At 39.2% G+C, this 26613-nt stretch overlaps 1 protein-coding gene across 1 annotated transcript in view; it reads left to right on the forward strand.

Moving 5' to 3' along the window:
- Positions 1-735: 735 nt before the first annotated feature.
- Positions 736-26613, forward strand: part of tenm2a (teneurin transmembrane protein 2a) — a 256251-nt gene continuing 230373 nt past the window's right edge. The window contains 1 exon segment of the mRNA XM_028458813.1: positions 736-1011. The gene's annotated coding sequence lies outside the window, so the exon portion shown is untranslated.

The following is a 26613-nucleotide window of genomic DNA, read 5'->3' on the forward strand; positions in this document are numbered from 1 at the left end:
TGGGGCACTATAGCAGCCTTGCTTTCATCAATCTGCCCCAGGGCAGCTGTGGCTACAATAGTAGCTTACCACCACTAAGTGTGGAGTGAAAGAATAATGCCTTAATTCTGTAAAGCGCTTTGAGTGTCTGATAAAGCGCAATGTAAAATCCAATGCATTATTATTATTGTTATTATTATTATATATCTCGGTGCAAATCTACCTACTATTTGCTTGTTTCCTCTTTGCTCAGTAGAGGCTTGAGCAGTGTAGCTCTATCTGATGACCCAGCATCATTTAAAGCTTATTATTATAGGGATACACTTTTAATCATCATCTTAAAATGAAATTATTTACAAGTATACATTTGGGTTGGTGAGGCTTTATTTACTCTCTTTCTCTCTCTGTGTGTGTGTGTGTGTGTCCCTGATATCTCCATGTCTCACCTACTATGTAATTCTAATGTGTCACCATGCAGGCTCGTGCGTGTGTTTCCATGTGAGCACACCTAAACCTAAAGGCTGCAGCCTCTCGTCACACATTTTGAACTGTGTAGCCGCTGTCACGTCCCAGCATGACATGTAGTAGAGGGATGCAGCTGCAGCTCAACCCTGGATTACGCTCCAGGCGCTGATAGTGACCGTTGACTTTGGTTCGGCCGTGAACGCGCGCTCCGCTCCCCGGTCATTCCTCCACACCGTGTCGCCTCTCCAGCGCCGCCGCGCGCAGCTGTTCCAGACAGAGCCGCCGTGTCCGTGTGTCCTCACAGCATCTCCGGTTCAGAGGGAAAGAGCCAGGACCTGTCCTGCCTTATAATGGATCGTTTCTTTTGATCTGGCGATGCTGAGTTAGTAGTGCAGGCTTGCGTCTTTGCATCAGTTCTATAATCGCTCTTGTGACGGGACAGAAAAAGGGGGACGAAGAAAAGTATGCGATAAACAAGAGTCAAGTGTCTGCGGGGCTGATCGAGTGGAGGAGAAAAGAAAAGTTGAAGTTGGAGAAGCAGTGATATGCATTAAGGCTCGCGAACAGGTACGTGTTGGAGCAGCTTTTGTGTGTGAATGTGTTGCTGTTGTTGTTGTTGTTGTTTTTTACGCACGCCTGCCTTTGTGGCGGTGCACATGTGCATGCTGCACGGCGCCATCCGCTCATGCAGAGAAAAGCACGGGGAGGGAAGCGGAGGGGGGGCGATGACATTGAGGTGTTTTTTTTTTTTTTTTTTTTTTTGGCGGAACATCATCCGAGGTCTGTGTGGAGGTGCGCACCGGATTGACCGCTGCTCACAGTCGACTCCCTCTGAGAGCACGCATGGGGCCGTCATGTCATCCGCTGAGCTGTGGAGGTTAATAAAAACCTGGATGGCAATGACCTTCTCCAAACGTGTGATAAAGACCCTGCGCGGTATTCTGAGCGCGTGTGATGGTTGAGATATCTGAGTCTCCTCCAAGGGTCAAGGTACCGTCGTGGTTGGAGGGGCTGAGGCTCAGATGGTGTCAGCAGCAGTAGTACAGCGTCATCTTTAGAAAAGACTAAAGGTGCGAGTGCCCTTGGAAAACACCACACTCACTTATAACATTGATAGGGTGAATGAGTGGTGAGCTATCATGGGAGGACTGACCAGTCATCACTAAAGTGTCATCTTCACTGTTCTCCTGCCCCCACACACATCTAAACATCTAAAATACACACCAGTACCTGTGCTAAACTTTGTATTGGATAGAGACATTCTGACTAAATTTAAACAGCACTTACATGTGCGTTTAATTGATGCTATTTTGGTTTGAATGTCTGTTTATTCCCTTTATCAGAACCAAACCACCTATGAAAATTCTATTATTTTCCATGTGAAAGTAGCAATATACACTGAAAGATGTAAAGCTGTAAAGTAAAGATGTCCCGATACAACTTTTTTTTTTTTTTTTTTTTTTTTTTTTTCACTTCCGATACGATACCGATAATGCAGCCTCGGGTATCGGGTGGTACCGATATGATATCAGACATACTTTTATTACTTATTTTGTAGTGTGGACTGTTAGAAAAGGCTTGATCAAGTAATGTCACTCAACAGAGAACAATAGTCAGCAACAGTAGGTTACCGTGTCAGTAAATTTGGAACTACTGTATCGTTATTTATGTGGATATACATTTTTTCCAAGCCTTTATATTGTGAATGACCATAGTCTATGATCAGGATCACTGATCCAGATAGCTGCCAATATCGAGGAAAGAGGATATTTGGCACTAGGCGGAGGTTAGCGCTCTCTGAGTGCTCTTGTTTACAATATTTAAAAAATTATTTTGCGTAATTCACGTCGAGAAAGGATTTTTTCTCACCATTTGTCAACAATACTTTTTCAACTAATAATCACTAGACTATGACTGTGTCCAGTTTCAGTTAATTCTAGGAATATTAAAATGCCAAGACTTTTCAGAATTAATAACACCCTTTTTGCTCATAACTTACCTTGAGGAAAAGTTGTAAATGAACAACGCCAATAACTGGAGAAATTGTTTCAGGCATCAATTAGGTATTACGGCAGCTCCTCCATTAAACAATAGCAATTTCTTGTTATTTTTTTTACTGATCAATGCCCATAGCACATGTTTTTTTATTATTGATATTTAAGCTCATTGCACCACATTTATGAATAAATACTGTTATTGCCTCCTACAATGTATAGACCTCAATATCTCTCGCTGAGTGCTTAATGAACATCAACCTGTCCAGGTTGCGCTCTGTTTATCTGCATCATCAATATATGCAAGTATTGACCACTGATATATTGGGAGTTGTGCAGAATACCCTTGCTACACATGCTGATGCATTTCCTCAGCATTGTTGATTTTTTTTTGTTGCTAGTGTCACAAAGAGGCTGAATGCTACAGCCCAGCTGTCTTCCCTCGAGCTGCAGCAGAACATAACGCAACGGGACACAGCTCACTCAGGATTGAATATGCATACAACATCAGCAAGACTTTTAGTTAAAGATTTAATTTGACGGGCTTGCTTAAAGTTTAAAGAATACATTAGGCAAACTTTTTGAGTCAGTTGTGTGATGAGTCGAAGTGTCAAGACATAAAGCCCACACAGCAGCTGTAGATCAGAAAGCCTGGCAACCATCAGCTCCTTATGCCATGAAAACACACACAGATGTCACGTACAACATGATGAGGAGATGCCCTGTTGCGATTCACACTTCAATCTAGCCAGTACAGATTCTCACTGTGACCCTCCGATCTCTTCCACCTTTTACTCACTTCAATCCCGCTGGCATCTGTGTGATGTCTAACGCTCTTTGATCTCTTCTCGTGTCTTGAGCTTTTGACAGAGGAGTGTGAATCAAAAAGGAAGTAAAGCTCTCGGATTTGCGTGCCGTCAACTCTGACACACTTATCTACGTGAATATCCTAGCAAGGGGCATATGGTGCACCTCGGCAATATGTCTGTTTTACTCACAGGTGCAGAAACTCAGCTGTCCCCTTTCTGTGTCGCACCTGCCAGGTGTAATCATTACTATAGGCGTGTGGTGTTTGTGTGTGCATATGTGTGGCAAGTCTAGGTCTTAAGCGCTAATAGGAGCTCACGGTGGACAGCAGCAGGCCATGTCAGCCACAATCTCCAGACGAGCCCTCAGGGTGTCCTATTTGGCATGACAACACAGACACACACAGACACAAGTGGGTCTGAGTTGTTTAGACATGACGTGGGCGGTGAGTACTACAGGTTTTCTGAGCCCATGTCCTTGTTAGACCTTCACAACTAATCAACTGTATTATATTCTTCCAGTTACTATAGGGGATATGCAGATACTATACTGGGCCTTGACATTACAGAGCAGACTTTCAGTGCATAGTCAAACATTATTAATAAAGAAGTGAAAGTCTTTTTTTTTTCCCTTTTCTTCATGCAGGTTACATTTTTCTGCAGATATTCTGGCACAACACCTGTGAGACCGGCAAACAGGAGCGTCAATCTCTGTTAGACTTAAGCAAGACAAGACCTTGAGGAATAAATGACTAGTATTGAGACTGTGCATTGTATTTTTTTATAGTGCCAGTGTGCATGTGTTTTTTGTGTTGAGCTCTGTGGCCAACTCTGACCTGCCTAACAGATGACTGCAGTGATTTCCAGGGTCCAGCAGATTAGGGGATTAAAGACTGAAGGCCACATACAATAACCCTAATGCATGTGCACGACAACGAGCGCACGCGCATCAAACCAATTCACACTTGCAGTTTTTGACTGCAGGGGATGAGAAGGGGTCACTGATACCCAGAATGAACCCGCCTCTCTTGTTCTCTGCTGTCTACTGCACTGCCGACATTCACAGATGGAAAACACAATTAGAAAGCCTCAAGGGTCCAATTTCACTAATGCCATTGTTAAAGCACAGTCATGACCCGTATTGGTACTGAGAGCCTGGTTAATACATTTTGTCCTTTTCAACCAATTCAGAACCCACTCAGTGTCAGACAAAGAAGCTGCATTGTAGGCTGAATGCCTATGCCCACTGCCTCAAAATATAGTTACAAATCCAGAGCCAGAAGTCTGTTTTAAAAGTAAGCACCGCCATTTTCATTGTATTAAATTGAGTCGGCCAAAGCCTCATCGAGCCACGTTAACCGATGTCAAAACAAAAAACTGCTTATACGTCTCTCAGGTATAATGACCTGAGAGCAGTAAAGTGCCTCTTGTGTAAAGGATTTGTCGGATTTCATGTGCTGACGGGTTTGGTTTTGGAAACAGCCATTTACGGTTTAATGTTAACATTTTTCTGTGTCTGAGCAAAGCTCTGACAGCACTGACATTGCAACAAAAGCAACTCTTGGGATTTTTTAAACAACCTTAAATCATTTAGGTTGGGTTTTCCAGGATATGTTTTAAACTTTCTCTCTAAAAAAGTAAAAATAAAGCCTTTCCTAAAGGCATTGACATATTCTGAGACTAAATTATCCCTTTGTTGAGTTCATTACACCTTAGCTCTAGTTGTGTCAGATCAGGATTTGTGTTAATGGAGCCAGAAACAACCTCCTGTCACTGCTGATTGCGGAGCGCCAACCTTTATAGAGAAAAGCTTTGTGCAAAAAACAAGGTTGTCTTCCTTAAGTCTCATTTTCCATAAAACAATATCTTTTCTGATAATGAAGCAATCATTATGATTTTCAGGTTACTACAAAATATATTCCTTGTTTGTAATCCGTTCCAGTTCTGAAGGTTTTTCTGTGACTCTGTGATTTTACCAGATTAGGGCTTTTTGAAGGCAGATATACAATCAAGAGTGTGCCATAAATCCATATTCAGATATAAAAACTGCCACAGGAATGGGTTTATTTTAATGAGACTGCCCTATTTGGCCACCTGCGTAGTAGATTTTGTGTGAAATGACAAACATCACGTGCCAGAAAGGCTTTTATATTCACAGTTAACCAAAGGCCCTTTGCTTACCACCCACTTTCATCTCTTTGCTGTCTGCTCAGGCCTCAGTTTAATACGCTCCCGCTCTGTTGTCCACTCTGTGTCATATTTCACTATTTCAGCTCTCAACATTAATTCTTCTCCTTTGGGGCAGTTGCCAAAACACATGCAGTGATATCATGCTGTGTTTTCTTTTTTAGCATTTGAAATTACAAAGACTCGCTGATAAAGGAGTAAATTAAAAAGTTTAGGCTAATTGATTAACTGTTGGCACAATGCGTCGAAACCACATACTGAAAAAATGATTGTTGATAAATCTTGTGGCTTTCCAAAGAGTTATTTTTTCAGAAACAAAACACTACTATATATTTTGTAACAGTAATATTTTTATGTTCCTGGTGATAATTTAAAGCGATAATAAAAGTCAGTTTTGTGTTTAGTCTGTGTTTTTGGCATTTGTGTTGTGAATGTGTTTTTCCTATAACAGTACATTTATTTTTAAATTATCATAATTTATAGTAGTAAAATATGAGAAAATCTCTTAACCCCTATAACAAGGTAGTATCATCAGTTTAACAGCTATAGCTTTAATATTATCTATTATCTACTCCACTGCTCAGCGATGAATTTGCTCATTCTTTTAAGTTCACGATTTTAAAAGTTTAATGGCGCGTTCACACCAAATGCGTCAAAAGCGTCAGGTGTACATTCACAATATATGGTGGTCAAGAGGTCCCGCGCCTCCTGTGTGGCGCGTTTTGAAGGTTTTCGCGCGACCGACGCTGTGCGTTTTGAGATTACAAGCTTTTGACGTGCCGTTGGGATTGTTGAACTATTGGGGCATATCGCGGCGCGTCGACCAATCAGGAGCTTTTCCCAACCGTGACGTATTCAAAATAATGAAAAAAAAAAAACACTAACCAGAGACGGATGGACAGACTATTCTGTTGGAATAGAGTGCCTGTAGTTGGTGTCCTGGTAGGAGATGCGAGTGCCGATGCGGGTCAGCAGGTCATCACACTGGGCACGGGAGAGATGGTAGTACTCTCGTCCAAGCGCAGCTCTGGTGAATCCAGAAACAGTGCCGATGCGCTCTTCGATGACGTTGTCTGGCTTTATTCATCAAATGAAGCCAATCCACTCTCTCAATAATGTAGAGCCGATGAACGGGAGTCGGAGGTGGCGTGTTCAGGAAGAAACTCCAAACGTTATTCTCTATTCAACCACACTTCTCTATAGCCCTCTAACATCACAGTGCACACACTGAGCCACACTAAAATACATCTGACCGGAAACTCTGCCTTCTCAACACAATAATGTTCCCCACCACTTCACAGTCGCTGGGTGAATTATGAACGTTACTGATCGTCACAATATCATCCATTGTATGAACACCGCCGGCAACAGAAAAGCCCCTCCCCTCCAACGCACTCTCTTCCCAACTTGTTTGGACGTGCGTCCAGAGCATCTTTGATGCTGGTGACAAGTGTACTGATTCAATGAGCACAAGCATCCCACTAGGGGCGTGAGACACGATTTTACCGCCTGGAATGCGTTTGGTGTGAACGTACCCAAAGAGGATTTGATGATTTTGTATTGTTCAAGTTTTATTGGAGTGAATGTGATATCAAACATCTTGTGATTTTTCATAAATTTTAGTGAGCAAAATATATTGCTCAAAAACAAATAAATTCAAATAAATAAATAAAAGGAAACACTTAAACAACACAATGTAACTCCAAGTCAATTACACTTCTGGGAAATCAAGCTGACCAGTTTGGAAACAACACTGATTGTGAATCAATTTCACCTGCTGTTGTACAAACAGACAACAGGTGAAAATGAGAGGCAATTAGCAAGCCAACTACTATAAAGGAATGGTTCTGTAGGTGGTGGTTACAGACCACTTCTCTGTCTTCATCCTTTATGGATGATTTTTGGTCCCTTATGCATTATACCATTGCCTTTACTACTAAAGGTAGCATGATGCAGTGTTTACAACCCACAGAAGTTGCTCTGGTAGTGCAGCTCATCCATGATGGCACATCAGTGCACAGATGCCATAGGAGGACAACAACCCAGCAGCGGGACCACTATCTGTTCCTTTTGTGCAAGGAGGACCCAAAAGTTTACTGGCAGAGCCTAAGAAAATGACCTCCAGCAGGCCACTAATGTGTGTATTTCTCCTGAAACAGTTGGAAACAAAGTCCACAAGTGTGATATGACCTCCAGAAGTGGGGCCTGTGCTTACAGCCCAACACCATACTGGGTGGTTGGCATTTGCCAGTGAATACCAAGATTGTCAGCTTTGCCCTGTGCTCTTCACAAATGAGAGCAGATTCACACTAGTGCGTGTGACAGACGTGACAGATTCTGGAGATGCTGTGGAGAACGTTCTGCTTGCTGCAACTTTCTCCAGCATGCTCAGTTTGGCAGTGGGTCAGTGATGGTCTGGGAAGGCGTTTCTTTGGATAGCTCTCCATGAGCTAGCCAGAGGTACCCTGACTTTTACCACTCCATCCCTGCTACAGCAGTCCCAAAGGTCTCAAATGCTGCCAGAAAATATAGACTTGACATAATTTTGTTGATAATGTCCATATGTGAAATCTGGGCTGTGTAACCATTCTAGTTTCATGTTTTAAAGAACTTGTTATGCTAAGTTCATGTGTATTTTTTGCATTATATTTGTAGATTGACATTGTATACACTTTAAATAGTAAAAAAAATATATTTGATGTTATTGTTTATTTTATATTTTATATTCACTTGAAAATGCTATACCCATAGTATATGTAAATATGCCCAGAGTTAATCAAATAAGATCATGGTTATCTGCAATTTTTAGCTTTTTTTCCCTCTCCAAAAATATAATTATCGAGTTATCAAGAGTCCAGTATAATTGTCTTGTTTTGTGAACTTTGTACATCATCCCATCCCATTCTAAGCTATTTTACTTTCAACAGATTCCACTAATGTTTCACTACTAATCTCCAAACCAATGTTAAAGGGTTAGTGTTCTCCATTGAAAATAAGGGTTTTCAACTCTTCTGCTGCTTCCAAAGGAACACATTTAAAAGTGAAGTTATCGACATCACCATTGTCATCGTTATTCTCATCTTCATCAACTCATCATCATTAGAGGATTGTGCACCTGATGACTCATGTACAAAAATACTGCTGAATCATTGCTCTTATGTATAAAACCCATCAAGGCCTGACCCCATTTGTTCATTCAGACGGGCTGTGTAGTTTGGACTGTCACTGATGATACCTGACGATCTATTGCATCAAGGAGTTTCCGTAATGCCCTTACTCTGTGTAGAAGATGTCTCCCTTAATGGACACAGAATCACCAATGCATGCTGGCATAAAGCTCAAACCCACGCTTGATCTCAGTTTTACTTAGAAAATCCTGTGGCTTTTCCCTTTACTGCGTTTCATCCCATTGATTTGTGGCATCATTGAATTTTTTTGCATTTTACAGCCAATGGAATAACCACAAACTGCCCATGGCAGCCAATAACATCTGGAAATGTAGTGTACCCTTCACTCCTCTTTTGCTTATTTGCTTTCGCTCTCTCTCTGTCTCTCTTTCTAACCAGATACGTCTAGTTACAGTCTAAAATGGCCTTGTGAAGGAGGACAGCAGTTAAGATGGTATCCCGAGAGACTTTTCAGCAAAGTAATTTAATAAGCTGTGATATTTTCCCTCTCCGCCAGGGAAAGGGAATAGACTCAAAAATATAATGAAACTCAGCTCTTGAATTTTTAATATAAAAGAATCCATTTCTCGTTTTTCAACAGAACCAACCTAAGAGCGCTTTTTTTCTCTTTGTGTTGTAACTTGCACAATCCAGGATGGCTTTTGGCTCAGTTTTGGTGGTTGACATGATTCAAGGAAAACTTGTTATGCAAAAGCATCCTTGGCTTCCACACTGACAGGAAAAACTTCCACAAAGGTTGAAAAGATGGGTTCTCAATCAATGATTGAAGCTACAGTGGAATAACTGCTGTATGTAATTCAAATACCCCAAATATAGTGAGTTGTAGTTCTTGTAAAATGTGTTACCTTGTGACTGTTAAATCCTACGTTTTAATTTTTTGGTTTGCCCAAAGATTTATTCTACTAAATAATAATGGCCTTGTTACATTTGCAAAGCAAACCACTAATAATAGTTGGGATAGTGGGGCTCTTGAATTAAACAGACTTCACTTATGTAGCCATTTGCATTACACAAGTAGCCTCAAAGCACTTTACACTGTTAGTCAATTTCACTGATTTACACACAGACTAACACACCAATGGCAACTGACCTGCCATGCAAGAGACTAACCCTCGATTGGGACCAAATGGGACCGTGTTTTGCTCAAGGGCACTCAAGGCGTATTTCCAGTACCATATGTTTCCCACAGAACTATTTGTGTTTCAAATGCCAGAACCACGTGGGTATATTTTACCCCGGGTTGATGTATCAGGACCAAACATTGTCCCTGATTGAAAGGATGTATGAAGTGACTTTAGTTGCAGAGCTGATGACTGATTAACTACCATGATGTAAAGGATTCGATAACATTTAGCCACATGGACAGGCCTACTGTCCATTTGCCTAAAGCTGCCAACCTTCTGACCTAAAGACAACCCACTCTTCTACCTGAACATTCCGTGTTCCAATGGGGAACTATACTATGTGTTGTCTCATTTCTAAAATACACATTATTGATATCTTGTTAGGTGTAAAGTTGTTTTTCCACGTTGCCGTTGAAGTTGTTCATCCAACTGCCAGAGCTGCTCCCCATTGATTTTGTTACTTCACATCAATGCCAAGTAAGGAATGTATAGCAGTGTGTGGGCAGTGATAAGATTAAAGAATTGTCCAATGGTTCTTCTGTTCCATTCTGTGTGGTTTTGTTGAAGCTAACTGACAAGTTCAAGGCTTGACCAAAGCAAATGAAGCCGTCTTTGGTGCCTGGTTACTGCTTCTGACAAATTAGTTTAGCTTTAGTCTGTTTCTTTTCTTTTTTATTCGACTTTTTTTTCTTCCTAGGAACAATACCAATTCTCGTAACTGTTAATAGAAATAAAAATAGATTTTTTTTTTACATTGAATCAACATATTTGTTTTCAATAAGGATGCACCGGTGTCGATTTCCCTGATTTTGGGGGATCGACGGTTGGCCGAACCTTGCATATGAAACCGATCTTTTCTACCTCCGCAAAGGTTTTAAAGTCGGTCATAAAATCAGCAACTGTCTTCTTCTGCTGTGAGTTGCCCACCAGCTCATGTGTGCACGTACAGTCTATGGTGCGCACGCTTGACTCTACTACACAGGATAACAGCAACAGCCGGAGCAGCCACAAAAAAGAGAGCAGAGAATCGCAATTTATAATTCCTGTAACATGGAACATTGGTGGAGCTGCAAACAAAATGCTACCTCATTCACCTTTTATGAAATCAGCACACCGCTAGTATGCAGCATTTGACGCTATCAATCAAACTAATGCTAATGCCAAAACTAGCGGTAAACAGAGCCAGGGGTTCGCTGAGATTGCTTATTTGTGAAAAGAGTAAAGCTACTACGAGGAAAACGATGGAGTTCATGGCTTTAGATTTGAAGAAAAACCTTCCACTAATGTACAAGTGACTGTAATAAGTGTGAGAACAACTAACCTGTGTTATGTTCATTCTGTCATTACTCTTTGACGTGTGAAAATGTTACACATGATGCACTTTATTATTTCTGTAGAATGTTTGACATTTAGCTTTTGTCCTGTCAGCTGTTATAATATTTTTACATTTAAATATCCACAAAGCTGCTGAATTTGGATTTTTTATTTTTTTATTTTTGCACTAAAAGGAAACTTAAAACTGAGGACGCTATTGGTGGTTTGAGATGATTTGTTAGTTTATTCTGTAGATTATTATTTTATCACCTACCCCAAACCCTGTGATTTTCTTTATTTGTAAAACCAAAATACTGCTGTGCACTTTATTTTAATCAAAGAGCTGAAAACTGATCTGCAGTGTAACCTGTTGGACATATTTATTTAGTTTTTAAAATGTTAAAAATGAAAGACTAAAGGAACTGATATAATTTAGTATTTTGGACAGCAATGTTCTAAACTTTTCATTTATATTTGAGATAACTACCTCATGTGCAGTTAAAACAACACGTTTGTATTGTTCCACTGGTATTGTTCAATGTTTTACAATAAAATTAGATTGAAACATTTAAGGTGTATGATGTCAGTTATAAAAACAAATCGGGATCGGTCAAAAAATCGGTATCGGCTGGTCAGGCTTTTAAGAAAATCGGTGATTGGCCAGAAAATCGGTGCAACACTAGTTTTTAATATTTTCCGTGCTACAGGTTGATTGTTTACTGCAGATATGCAATGACACTCATTCTACCCTGACTCTACTGATATGTGTGGCACAGCAAGTAAGAGAGAGAGAGAGGGAGAGAGGTCAGGTGATGATTTATGACCACGATGCTGCATTCCAGCACGGGATGATTAATCTCTTCTGGGAACACTTGACGAGTACAAGTTTAACCTACCTCGGCCTTGCACATGCATGTGCTCACACACACACACAAAAGCATACACACACGACTACAAGCGCACAAATATCGGCTCATTCGTGCTCTGCATGCTTGACGAGCAGATATAAACAGAGCGACAGAGAGCATGCAGGTGCTTTTGTATGCAATTTATGTGCTGCAAACGTTTCTCTGTCTCGTCATTCCTTCTCCCTCCCTCCCAACACACGCACACACACTCTCACACGTCTATTTGCTCCTTTTTTATTCTTATTTTTCTTTTTATCCTCATTGGCCTTGATGGTGCAACGTTTCACATTCACCCCTGTCCTTGTTTACCTTCTCCATTCATCACAAACAGCTACAGATGCTAATGCTCAAAGAGGGGAAAATAGAGGGAAAAAAGGGACAATGGGGAATATAGTTGACAGAGATTCTGCATAAGGCATTTTGGTTACTGAACTCGTGAGCATAAGACTATAGGATTAGTGCTGTGAGGTGCTAAAATCCTTAATGTCCGAGTAATCACAGAGAAAGCCAGGGACGGACCGTATCTGTGGGATACAGCTGTGTCTGTGAGCTTCAGTGTGCACATTCAGGTGCTTTGCAAAGGTAAAAATACCGTCTAGCAGTTGTGCACATTGGGAGGATAAGTGTAAATACCACAGGCGGCATTGGAAGCTCCGTCACTTGAGCACACTTCACAGTTCCACAGTTACACTCATTGAAACACAGAGGGTGGTTGAATACATCTTTATTGTAATGAAGTCATTTATAGGAACACGGAGCATTTACAGTCAACTGTAGCTTTTTGTGCTCACTGTGAGTTGTTGACGCTTCCCTTTTTTCTTCACATCGTTCGTTCTCTTTGACAGAAAGCCTTTGGGACCAGCAGTAGCCTCTGAACACAGTGACCATGAATCTTATGAGATGGTACTCTTTTATCTAATGGCAGCAAAAATTGCTGTGATTGAGAGTCTTGGAAAGAAAATTGCAGGCCATATAGAGTTTCTAATGCTACTTGGTGTGTAGACTACAATTTCTCTAATGTCCAGAGCTAAAGACAGCAGGATTAAAACCACATTCAAATCACAGTGTGATTTATGTAAGAATAAAATGTATGATTTCACTGAAATATTTAAGTTTGAGAAAGGCTTGCTATGTAAGTAGAATTTTACAAGTTGCAAAAATATGTGGTGCTTAAAAAAAAAGCTTACATCCCTTGGATTTTAATTGTCTTCATAAAACCTTGGGCATGATGACTTTTTGGTCTTAAAAGAAAGCCTGCTGTAGTGTAAAACTTTATATAAGCTGTATGTTTTCATTAGTGAAAGGTTGGTTTTATTGAGATATGTAGCTAGAAATAGCAGCCTTAATTTTGCCAACATTGAATTGTTAAACAGGAATAACCACAGAAGGCACAAACTCCAGTAACTAATTTTCTTATATACATTTTTTATATATTGACAAAAGGGTGCATGACCTTACACCTGCCTAAAAAAAGCCAATTTGCAAGTCTCCAACCTCAGGTCAGCAGTAGATATAATTTCATTTAATTAAATGAGAAAATAACGATAATTTACGCGATTGCCACTAGTTTTCCATTTTCTTTAATTATGTTCATTCTGTTCCAAATTTATTGGTTCACTTGATTATCCCCTGCCTCTACTAAGAGGAACTGCTACCGTTCATCTGTCTTTTATACACATACACAGGGCATTGTTTTGGTCAATGGTAAGTTGCCATTTCTTCACAAGTGCCCTTGCAAATAGCCAAATAACTATTTTCTTAAAATTGTATTCTTAGCATTTCACCTTTGATTGCTGGTGTAAAATTAGTCAATGCAATTGGATTATACTTTTATTATTTGATAGTCACTGTATATTGGTACATGGGTTCAAGCCATTGACTCATGTTCTATATCCCATTTTGAATTTAAACATGCACTTTTGAAATGTCTATACCAATGTACTGGATGTGTGACGGAGAAAGATGGGATTGAATTTATTTACAGTAATTAAAGATAACGCTCTTCATTATTCTATTGTAATTCCATCCACCCATCCATTTTCCAACCGCCCTCCTACTTTTCAGGGTCATGGGAACTTTGCCAATTAGAGAACAAAAATTCAACACAAAACCTTTCCAGCTGTAACTTCATATCTCACACACACTACTTACTTTACATACACATACAGCTGCTGCCACGAAATTTCATTTATTAAAGGCTATCTTTATTCCCATTTCAACAACAGAGCAGGAATTAAAACAAGTCTGTGTTAATCCTTTCTATAATGTCCCATTTGTATAGATTGCATTGAAATTGTACCCCGTCATGTCTAGCCCTTTCCTCGGGGGACTTGTCCTTTTCCTCTGCATAGTGTCATCAAAAGAAATGGTTTTGCAATTGAACAGAACAACTATTGAAAATAGCTAGAAATAGAGCTGTCCCATAAAAATACATGTTGGACAAAACAGATGGATTAGTGCGTGTGTGTGTGTGTGTGTGTATACTACGTTATTGTTCCCATGCAACACTTAGAGCAGGGATGACATGAGAGGATTAATACTGGTTGGCAAAAGCTGAAAGAAGTTCACTAAGTCATGTTTTAACATAAACATACATCTGCTGGCATGCATGTAGCTCCATTTCTTTGGGTGTTAATCCTTTATCTGCTGCCGACTCAATGCATAGTTGAGTCAGTTTGTGTTATCAAGAGCAAAGATTGGGGAGAGCAGAAGAGAGTAATGTAATCCTTAGTGGAAGTGCCTCTATATCATCTAACCCTGCATAAAATCCTCAGTGACTCCAGAATGGACGAATGTCCTGAATGATTTTGTACCACACACATTACACACACGCACACACCATTTGGCTGTACAGTAGTCTTTTTATGACACATTCATTTATTCTTTCATGAAATCATAAAAGGATTAGATGACGCTATTGTGTGCACTATGCACACTTGGATTTGCCCTTTTACACTTCTGTAGATCCGTCTGGATATATGTGTCTTATTAAATGAGATTACAGTTCAGAGTGTGTAAACTGTTTGCGACTGTGTGTGTGCCTGTGTGTGAAAGCACCCGAGATGTATTTATAACTTGCTCCCTGATCACTTGTTCACAAGGTTAATTCCTCAGCTTCTAATCGAGACCAGGTGTTGTAGTAGCTTCTGGTCCCTTTAGTTTTTCTATCCGTCAAGTCTAGATGGGCTTAACGTACGGTGTGACACTAAGGCCTACAATATCGGCACACATTGTGAGTGTGTATCTGCGTACACGTGTGCAGAGGGGATAAAAGATTGTTTGTGTATCCATGTTCTTAAAAGAAGAACCACAAAAGAAATGAAATTGATCAGATTCTGATTCTTTGAATTGCGAGATTTCACAGGATCATTTTTTCATTTGAAAAAGCCATTACACAGGCCATTTTTATGAATTCACTTAGTGGATACACTTTAATTTGGTTGCTGTACTGTAACTGGAGTATTGCAAAGGTCCCCAACTGTAACTGTATAACTGAAACTTGCTGAAATAACTTGCAGCCCAGGTAGATGTGAAACTACATAAATAAAACTCAAACCCTGGAGCAGTCATGTGACAAATCAATCAACAGTTCTTGTTGTGAAAGATTAAGTTAATTCGTATCGTTTTGCGCTTGCGCGACTTGCAGCAATGACGCACTGGTGACGACATAATCCAAGATGGCGACGGCCCGGACTCCAGCCGAGACTATTTAATAAGAGCCTTAAAAGACATGGATATAATGAAAAGAGTGGATGGACGGAGGCATAAACCTGCAGACTTTCACACGGACTATTAAACACACACGAACCGCAGTAAACACGGTAAACGGAACAGGCTTCACCGAACGACTGGCACTAGGACCCGGAGGTGGAGTAAATGCGTTCCCGTACTGCATTCACAGGCTGTAATATCACCAAGTTTATCATTTTACCTGTTGTTAGAGCGACTGTTTTTACCAGGGGGCAACTATTTATTCCTGATGATTGTTTCACTGGGCTTTTTACCGGTGATTAGCTCCTATCTCACTTCCGCTCCACGGTACAAACTGAAACCATAGTCAGACACACACACACACACAGACTGCCGTCGATACAGTCGCGTTCTGAACGCACCTTATACAAACCCCATGTAAACAAACAGAGCAAGCCACGGAAACAAACTAGTGCGGGCATTTAGGAATCGAAAAAAATGAATCGAAATTCAAACATCTTCGTAGCGGTTCCGGAACCGGACGTTAGGTACGAGTTCTTTTTTGGAACCGGTTCTCGGTGCCCAACCCTATTGATCAGGATCCTTGCACTCAGAAGAATGCTAACGTCAATGTTCTCAGTGAGAAACTTTGTATGATTGAATATTAGTTATTAGTTAGTAATATCTGCCTTTTCTTTGGAAAATTACTGATTTATTTGTTTTGATGAAGTCAAAACTGCATAAATATTGAATATATTCATATATATAAAAATGAAAATGCATAAACTGCCATTGCAGCACAATGCTTTGGATATTATTCATCTTTACTATCAGTCTGTCTCATTGAAATAGTTATTTATTTATGCATGAATAAGTATGACATCTAAAAGTGACATAGCAGGCAGTTATTTACGGTGTCAATTGAATTTTTTATGTGGTTAATAATCCACTAATCTTGTACTTTGTGTCATTTTATTATATTTTTTATCTTTAAATGACAGGTTTGAAAACATTATACCAGATAATGGAATGATAAATGCTCAGCTTCTATTAATAATAAAAAACGTACATGTATCAACGCTACAAAAAAGCTCCCCTAGACAAATAAGCTGAGCAATAAATAAGCCCTAAGTGCTAGATCAATGAATGTACAAATAGAAAAAGAAAGCCAACATTTCTGTCAGATCCTGTCCCTTATTGTGTCAATTTCTATTGATAAGCATTGCTTATGTAGCAAGAAAGAGAATAAGGAGAAGAGAGTGAGAGAGAGCTATTATTACTTGCCCTCGTCTACCCCAAACAGTCAACAAACTTCAACAACATTTCAACATTTAGTGGTAAATATGTTCGGTTTTTTTTTATTGTTGAATTAAATCTTGCTGGCCTATTTTTGATGTTGAAAACGCTATATATAACTGATTTATGGACTTAGTGTTTTGAAGAAGAGTTTTTTTCTAATTCCTGAATTTAGGATCCCTCCATGACACACTTTCTGTGACTAGAACACTAGATTATGTTACTGAAAAACTAAAGCTGCGTTAGGCTGTCAAACAAGCATAATCTTGTCAAAACAGTCAAAGTCAGAAAAAAAAAAAGCCAGCATCCCTATCAGCTGCAGCTAAAATGCTGCGATGGCAAAGCTTCACTGTGTGATCAGACTCTAAATAGGAAATCAGCCTCAAACTGACATCACTGCAACTATCCTCATTAATAAATGTAAGAAGATTTACAGTACATTGATTACATTTTCCTCTATAAAAAGGATCTTTAGAAACTAACTGTATCTTGGAAAAAAAAACTTGTCCTGTCTCTCCATGTTTAATGGATTTTGTTGTCTGGATTTTAATGGTTATACTTTGTTAAAGCACATAGACATAATATTCCTTCGTTTGTATTATGGCTGCCAGTAGGGCTGTGGTATATCGAGATTCAAGATATTAGAATATTGCCTATTTACTGTGTGTGTGTGTGTGTGTATATATATATATATATATATATATATATATATATATATATATATATATATATATATATATATATATATATATATATATAGTATTAAAAAGTAAAAACACATTTCTAAGGTGTCTAGGCAAAAGATGCCTATTTGACAGTAACCTTGACTGGCATGGCCGTATTGGTAAATCCAATTTGTCCACCTGTGAATATTGAACATTGAACATTGACGAGTAGGGGTGTCCCGATCTGATATTGATATCGGTCCGATATCAGCCAGAAAACGAATATTGTAATTTATCAGACTGCATCTAATATTATATTTATTCAATTGTAGAATACTGTAGATATTATGTTGAAGGTTAAAATGTATGTAACCAATTGGTTAATAATAAATGGGTCAGTTTTTCTCATACCTGCTCTTGCTGACTATTGTTCTCTGTTTGAGTGACATCACTTGATCAAGCCTTTTCTAACAATAAGTAATAAAAATATGTATGATTTGTGTTGATATTGTGATATCGGCATCGTATCGGAAGTGAAAAAGTTGTATCGGGACATCGCTATTGACGAGCAAAAATGTCTTTATTTTACAACATAGAAGCCCGACACCCCAGATCAAGGTATCCTTGATTAGTCAATCAAATCAACTGTTTGTTAATAAATGTATGTAAGGCATTTTGCATCAGCAAATTAAACCCTAAATTGTCTTTCTTTTCAGACTTTATTATTTTTTTTTATTATTATTATTTATTATCAAGATTTCTATCGTATATTGATATGAGTTTTGGTCAATACCGCCCAGTCCTAGCTGCCAGTATTTTGACTTTTTTCAACATTCATTTTACAGCCGTAAGTGGAGCTAAACCCTCTGAGAGCTTGCAGGCACAAAGGGCACAATGTCATTAAATGATTGGTAACAGTAATTGGCTGATGTTTCTGTTTCCATGGGCAAGATCATATCAAAGATCATCAAGACATTCATCATCATCATTTTGATTAAAAACTGTTGCACCTTTTGCATTCAGGTTATGCTCAGCATATGAGCTTAAAAAAAAGTGTTTGCATGTTTTGCAAAATTGTTTTGGTGTTTGCTTTACAACAATAAAGTATATTTTTTCTTGTACATGTCTGGTGAATATTTATTTATCATTTAATTTAATTTATAATATAAAATGTACTTAATTGTGAGTAAAGTATGTTTCATTTTTACCGCAACTTTTGGAAAAATGCCCCGCGAAATCAGGCATTTCAGCCCGCAACAATCACAAAAAATGCCCGCGAAATCCTGGAGGGACTGACTAATACATCTCTTAATCACTTCTAACATAATATTTCATTATTTTTCTTTGTTTGTGTCCCTTAAGCTGTGCATGCCTATTGCTTTCAAATTTGATCTACTGCACTTTTATTGCTCTGTAACTAGATGCATTTTTTTCTTCTTACACCACAATTTTAATCCACTCAAGTTATCGTAATAGAAAAATAGCAATAAAATTGAAAGTATATCAATTAAATTTACTGTCAAGCTTCATGGTGATATTTTACAAATGACTGGAGAGTTCGTGATGAATGAAAAAAAAAAAGTAATACAATATTCAACACGAACACTGAACAATAACCGTAAAACAAGAGATTGAATCAGCTAAAGAATAATTTGACTGCGTTCAGACGTGTTTTTCTTCCCCAGCAAGGATTACGATGAGCTTTTAAACTGTTAGATTCCCGCTGCTTTTTAATATCTTGTGTGATCTATTTGTGTCCTAAGCTGCTAATAGCTAGAAGGAATAGAGAAACACAGCAGGGGGTGGTGTTGGAATAATAGATTGGTTATTTTCAGTGTTTTCCGCTGAAAAAAAAAAACAGATTTTCAAATTTGTCGTCTACCAACTGTTTTTGAATTCACCTACGTTTTTAAAGTTTTCTTTTCATAACAAAATCGGGGCTTCGTTGTGGCATTGCAAACTCGTTTCACAGTATAATATTGTGATAAATCAGTGTAGGATGTAATTTCTGGAGCCTGTACTTAATCTGTGCAAGAGGAGATCACTCGAGGTGAGCTGAACGAGAGAAGCACCAGCACAGTGGGCGAGAGGAATTTTTGAGAGCAGTGAAACCGTATTCTCCATTTCACAGTCTCAGCACTGGTGTAGCTGTGATAACAATTTGCCCTATGCCCAAATTGTGTTTCTATTTATTCTGGGAACTCTTAAATTGGTGAAAATTATTCAGCACATATGCCACTGCTGAAGTTTTCATTAGCGCAGGAAGGCAGCGCCACAGCTGATATCACACCTTTAGAGATCATATAAAGCCTTTTTAAAGACAGCGTTTGTACTTATTCTGTCATGAAAAGAGCTAAACTAAGAGCCAATTCAAAAAATTGAATGTCTGAGTGTGGGATTGCTGTGCGTTGCCTAAAAGTAATAGAAAATAATGCTTTGTACTGGGCAAAAAATTTGATTTAATCGATTAATCAAATTTGTAGATAAAAACGATTTTTATTTTGCAAATTCGAGTTAAAATATAAATGTACATTTTTTTTATTTAATTTTTTTTCCCCACCACATTTTTTTCAGACTTTTTCGCATTCCGGTGTGAGCCAGCCCCCTTTTGTTTACATGTGTTTACCCTTTGAGTAGGCTATATGTGTACCACAGGCATGGTCAATTTTTTATTCACACAATGCTGAGATGCAATGGGAAGAGTTTATTATTTTTTTAATTGTAATGTTATATGTTATAGAATATGTAGTTATCTGATTTCTTAACTGGAAAATTTAAGCTACTGTGTGCTGTTACACTTTTGCCTAATCCTGAGTTAAAGCTTGAATTTGTTGAATGACAGCCTCTTTTACTTTATATGTTGGGAATGTTTTATGCATTTTAACTCTTGAGGACAATCACAGCAATAAAGTTGCACATTTGACAATGTATCAGATGTCTGCAGTCATTTTTAAGTGCATTGAAAAATCTGAGATTTTTTTTTAGGTAAAATCGCCCAGCACTACTTTGTACATTCACAACATTCTTGATTTTCTATAGGGACCAAAATACTGTCTAATCCTAAAAGCTGTTATGTTGGGCAATGTTGCATAAATGTTGCAGAATTGCAGTGCTTGTTATAGGCTAGACCAAACCTCAGTGGACCAATTTAGACAGCCTTATAATGGCCTCTCTAATGCTCCAGTCTACATGAAAATAAACAAGTCTGTAAAAAGGAATATTAAATGCATTGTGATATTGCTTATTCCCAAAGAAACAAATTGATCTTTTTTATGACATCTAATCCATAACACAGGATGACATCCATTTCGCAGCAGTTACCATAACAAACTAGTGAGCTGGGCTGGGTTTTATTACTTTGCATTTCATGGATTGAATACCTAAAGTTTTCATTTCGGCTCCACCTTGTCTGATAGTGAGTGCATGCCTGGTGAGATATGGGTCCGAGTGTGTGTAAATATTTTGTGTGCGCGTGTGTGTGTGTGTGTGATCCAATGGCTGAGCAGTGGAAGTATGGTTGATTCCAGGATCCAGCAGGTTAAGGAGGCCAAAGCCCTCCTTAACCTGCTGGATCCTGGAATCAACCATACTTTGCCCCATCTGGAATATTCACTGGGCTTCAGCCTCATCCCTGGGCTGTAAAGTGAAAGTACCATTTGGGGAAAGCTCTTTCTTTATTCCTTCAGTCAATTTGGACCTTTGGCATTAGAGCTATGTGACAAAGTTTTAATGAGAATAGACCCAATACACCTCAGATGGGTTAGTGCAAACCTGTGACAGATGTGGCTTCTGCCACAAATATAAAATACACAGTTATTAAAAATATATTTGGATCACAAAGATGATTTTTGTGTGTGCCTGTCCTGTAACGCTGATCCTTTTCAATCTGTTGATGGTGATTTTAGCGGCCGTCCAAATATCACATCTTGTCTGTTTTTTTCTACCCATCTTATCCGATAGCTTTAGCTTGATGTAACTCCCCTACACACACCACGAGAGCCAAAGAGGATCAGAACTCAGATCCCTTCAGATTACTACTTTCTTTGTCACTCTCTTTCTCTCTGAGTCCCACCACCCTCCTTCTTTCTATCGGTGGACCTAACCACAACCAGCCCTGCCATCCCGGAGTTAGATTTGAGTGAGAGTAAACAGTGCAGCAGGAACACAAACACAGGCAGATACTGCTGCAGGGGTGGGGGGGGATATCTGAGGGTTAGGATGTCAGCTGACCTTAGTGGCTCTCAGTCATCCATGGCTGCCAACTTCACTAACATGAGCTTCATTGCACAGTAAAAGGACAGAGACAGCTTGCGTGTGTGTGCATGTGGGTTTGTTTGTGAGTCTGAATCACAAAAAAAAAGGAGTGGAGTCTTGTGAGTACTAATGCTACCTTGTCTTTTTTTGGGACTTGACAGCAGAAAGACTAGTCGCTAGCATTATTAGAAGTGTATAGAGTTTAAAGGTGACAGAATCCTGGTGTTTGGAAATGTCAACACATTTTAACACAATTATATTTATTTTTAAGGTCAGTATCTTTTACCTACGTAAATGCTAGCTTCTGGAGGCTTAACCTGGACCTTGTCAGACTGAAGTTAGGTTGTCACTGCAGCAGCTCTGAAAAGACTACCAGGTTATTCATTCATTCTAAGGCCTTAGTGTAATCCATTATTGTAATTTCTATGAATACTGAAAGGTTTACGCAGGGGAATTCTTGTTCTGGCATTAGAAAGCGCACCCAGTTAACACCAGCTGTGACATAAGAAAGGAAGTGCCATGTATAAAAGCGTGAGTAAGAGGGAAGATTTTCAAAATCTACAAAGCATAATCATTACAACTTAAATACTGGTGAAACTGAGAAAAGAAAATGTATGCTGGATTCTTGAATGTAAATAATAATAATAATGCATCAATTTTATATAGCGCTTTTTTGGACACTCAAAGACACTTTACAGAATTAAGGGATTATTCTTTCACTCCACACTTAGTGGTGGTAAACTACTATTGTAGCCACAGCTGCCCTGGGGCAGACTGATGGAAGCGAGGCTGCCATAGTGTGCCATCGGCCCCTCTGACCACCACCAACATTCACTCAAGCACTACATTCATACTAGGCATTGTGGGTGAAGTGCCTTGCCCAAGGACACAATGACAGATACCACTGGGGTGACTGCCACCCCACTGTGGCACCTGGAATTCTCAGTGGTCTCCCATCCAACTACTAACCAGGCCCAGACCTGCTTTGCTTCCGAGATCTAACGGGATCGGGCAATGACAGGCTTTTAAAGAAACTTTGATATATGTCCCTTACAATGGCATTGATGCGACACAAAAGTGCCAGAAGGTGTTGAACGTGTTGAAAGTACCATCATTTCCGGACTATAAGCCGCTACTTTTTTCTCACGCTTTGAACCATGTGGCTTAAACAGTGACGTGGCTAAATTGTGGCTTTTTCATGGTTTTATAAGCTTCATGCCGGCACAAAATTGAGCTCCGTCACATTAGACCAGGTGGAACAATGAACATGTTAAAATATTAAATCATTGTTGCTCGCACTGAATCATTCTGATCACTCATTTTGTCACGATGCACACTGCCTCATCATAGCAACGACACAGAGAAATGTTGTCAGAGAGAGCAGCAACAGCATGGATGAAGTAAAAGTCAGCCAGTTTGTAATAGAAGAATAAACAGCATATTGTTGTTAACGCTTCCATAAGGAGGACGGACAGACCCGCCGTCTACAGTCAAAGTCAGCCAGTCACGGCGCGTCATCAACACGGAACTCGCCATTTTGGAGATAAGCAGCCGGTTTACAAACAGCACACAAACGAGCAAATCCCAAATTTTGAGAAGAAATGGTGAACTATTGCCGTGGAGAACAATGTCTGCATTTTATAGTCAGTAGTTCTAAATCAGGAGAGCAGTGACATGAGACTAGCTCACCATTGTTGCACCAGTCGTAATTGGCGTATATGCAAACACTACCGGCCTCATCACCTGACTTGCATTTAAATCCAGCTTCAGGTAGTCCAGTTTGTTCTCCAGGGAGCGGACATTAGAACGCAGGATGGAAGGAAGCAGCATTCTCTGAGGATTAGCTTTTAGATTGATTGCTCGCCCCGCTCCTGCTTCTGATCACACCGCTTACGTCTCCTCCACCGCTGGTACGAGGCTCCGCTACTCCAGCGGCCTACGAAGTAGCGGAGCCTCGTACCAGCGGTGTTATCTCAAAATTTGGGATTTGCTCGTTTGTGTGCTGTTTGTAAACCTGCTGCTTATCACCAAAATGGCGACTTCCGGGTTGATGAAGCGGTTGATGACGCACCGTGAAAACCCTCTATAGTAGCATAACAGCATGAAGTTGCCAAATCACCACGTTGAATTTGTTCAGAAGCGGTCACATTCGCATTCTGACTAAGTCTGACTTGCTGTGATCGCTCTGCGGTAGTTCACGGCAAGAAGAGCGGACGAAGCATTATATCAGTCTGGTTCCAGTAAAAAGTGACCATAAAAAGCTGTAAATGGACTGATATGTAGACGTGGGGCAATGAGGAAGTGAAAGGAAACTTATCAGTTAAAACACGGAAATTTCGGTGAAACCTAACTTGAGTACAGCAGCCCGCCTACCTGCCCGTTCAGATTGGCCGAGTTGTCTGAAGGACAGCCAATACACTGTGGCCTATGTTAGGCTGCGGCATTTGTGTAGATTTTTCTTAGAAAATTGCTAAATTATTGTAATGCGGCCAATAAAACAGCTGCACTTTATAGCTCAGAAATTACGGTAGTTGGTTGTTCATTAACTAGTACAACCCATCCTCAAAAAGCGACTCCTTTCTTGAGAATAAGAAGTACGAGTATTTCAAGTGATACAGAATTTAACCAGACTACCCTAATGGTTACTGTTGGCAATGCTCCATTGTGCCTCTTTATTTTCACTTTCTAAAAGCTACAAGGAGAATAATGGATAAATTGAGCAAACAGTCCAGACAAAAGGCTAAAATTGAGTTGAGTCTTTTAAAGAATTTAAATGGTAAAACTCTATGGTAGGAACTTGATACAAAACATGTTTTTTTTTCTTCTTACAAAGACCATTTATAAAAAGATATTGAATACAATTGCATTTGTGATATGTGCTGGTTTAAAAGTTGTCAAGTTTGGACATGTAATATCAACCATGGTCATTGCAGAGAGGATGGATTAAGAAAACTAACATTCCTTTGCAAACATTATTTACTTCGCTAAGCCGCTGCCAGTCTAATGACATTTACACAATTAGCCGACATTCTTCACTAAAGGTTTGGCTTCCATCTCACATTGTTTCTGTACAGATATAGTAGCAAATTTTTTCTCGTAAAGAGAGTCACCCTGATTGAATGTTTTACAAAAACTACTCCTGTGCTGATGGTGTAGCAAAAATAAACAACCGTAAAAACAAACCTTTTTATAGAACTCTACACAGAAGTAAAAGTTTTTTGTTGCAGCAAAAGATCATTATTTAGTCAATATGTCACACTTCTGGTTTCTACAGGCTGAAGAAAGAGCCTGGAAAATAGGATGAAATGAGCATGTCTCGCAAGTCAGATAACAAATAGAATTCCAAATGGAGATTAATTTACCTGAAGTAGCACACACAGTCTGTCTATGCTTCAAATCAAACACATAATCTCCTGGTAGTACGGTAGTTATCCCAATAAATCAAAATATCAACTAAGTGAATCTGAAAAACAAGATAAGTGAGTTGTTATGAAGATAAAGTGTTTTTCTTGTATCTCATACAGTTATCACTAGTGCTGTAATTAACTGTAATAAGGAAATAAAGGAGACTTAATCTATCCATTTTACACCTTCAGAATAAAAAGTATGTAATCCAGCTATAACCAACCTTGGCGTTTTATCTACAGCTAAGTTGAATGGAATTCTGGGAACCAAAGGGAATCACTAGATGAGGTCAAGGTGGACTGTGAATTGTAGAAAAATAAAAGAACTCAGGAAAGAAAAGCGAGTTGTGCATTATACATACTAATTACCATGAGGAGTGCTTTTTCAGAGGTTAAAAAAGTAGCTGAGGCTGGAATTTCTCCCTCAAAATACCATTAAATGGTTTTCTGCTTATTCCTCTTTAGTGATTTTGGCAGCACTGTTTCAATTACTCATTGTTTACATGCCTGGTGCTCTTGCAAAGTATTATCACTCAGCTGAATTCAGTACAATACCCTCTACCCCAATTAAGCTCTTTGTTTGTATCTCTCTGACAGTGCATCACATATTAATTCAAAAGCACTTTTGTATTCAGTGTAAACATACGCTATATTTCCTGGAAGATGGAGCTCAAGTTTGTGTTTTATCCCATTTACAGAAATGACTAATTCTTTTTGACAAGTAAGTTCTGGTGTTTTAAGACATTGAAAGTGGAACAGAAATTTCTGGTTTCATCTCAGACAATAAATTAGTGAAGAAAAAAACAAAACAAACTGATAGTATATATAATGTACGTTGAAGTGAAGAAAAAAAAACAGCAAAAAAAACCACAAGTGTAAGAAAAGGAGAAAAGGCATTACACAATAAAAGTCCAAAAGTGCAAAAATACCTCCCTAATCAAGTGTGGGGCTTTGTGTGGAATTGACATTTTCACTCAGCGACTCAGCAATATAAGGGCAGTAAAGAGTTAGAAAGATCAAAGCTACTTCTCAGCTTTGTAGATGCTTGGTGATGTGTGAAAAGACGATTTTCAGTTGTTCTTCTGAGCACATATGTTCATGTGTTTCTGTGTCTTTGGGGGCAAGTTGTCGTCGTCGTACCCCCCCCCCCGGCTCACTGTGGTTGAATGGAGAGAGCTCGTTTGAGAAGAAGACGTGCTTTGCAGAGTGATCAGGGAATTCCTTCATCATTGCGACCCTATAAATCATTACTTTAATCAGCCATAAACTCCCTCCCAGCGCACAGCTGACAAACATATACATACTCATAACATTACAGCGTTAAAAACAAGAGCTGGCT

Source organism: Gouania willdenowi, chromosome 10 (assembly GCF_900634775.1).
Source record: "Gouania willdenowi chromosome 10, fGouWil2.1, whole genome shotgun sequence".
Taxonomy (NCBI): Eukaryota; Metazoa; Chordata; class Actinopteri; order Blenniiformes; family Gobiesocidae; genus Gouania; species Gouania willdenowi.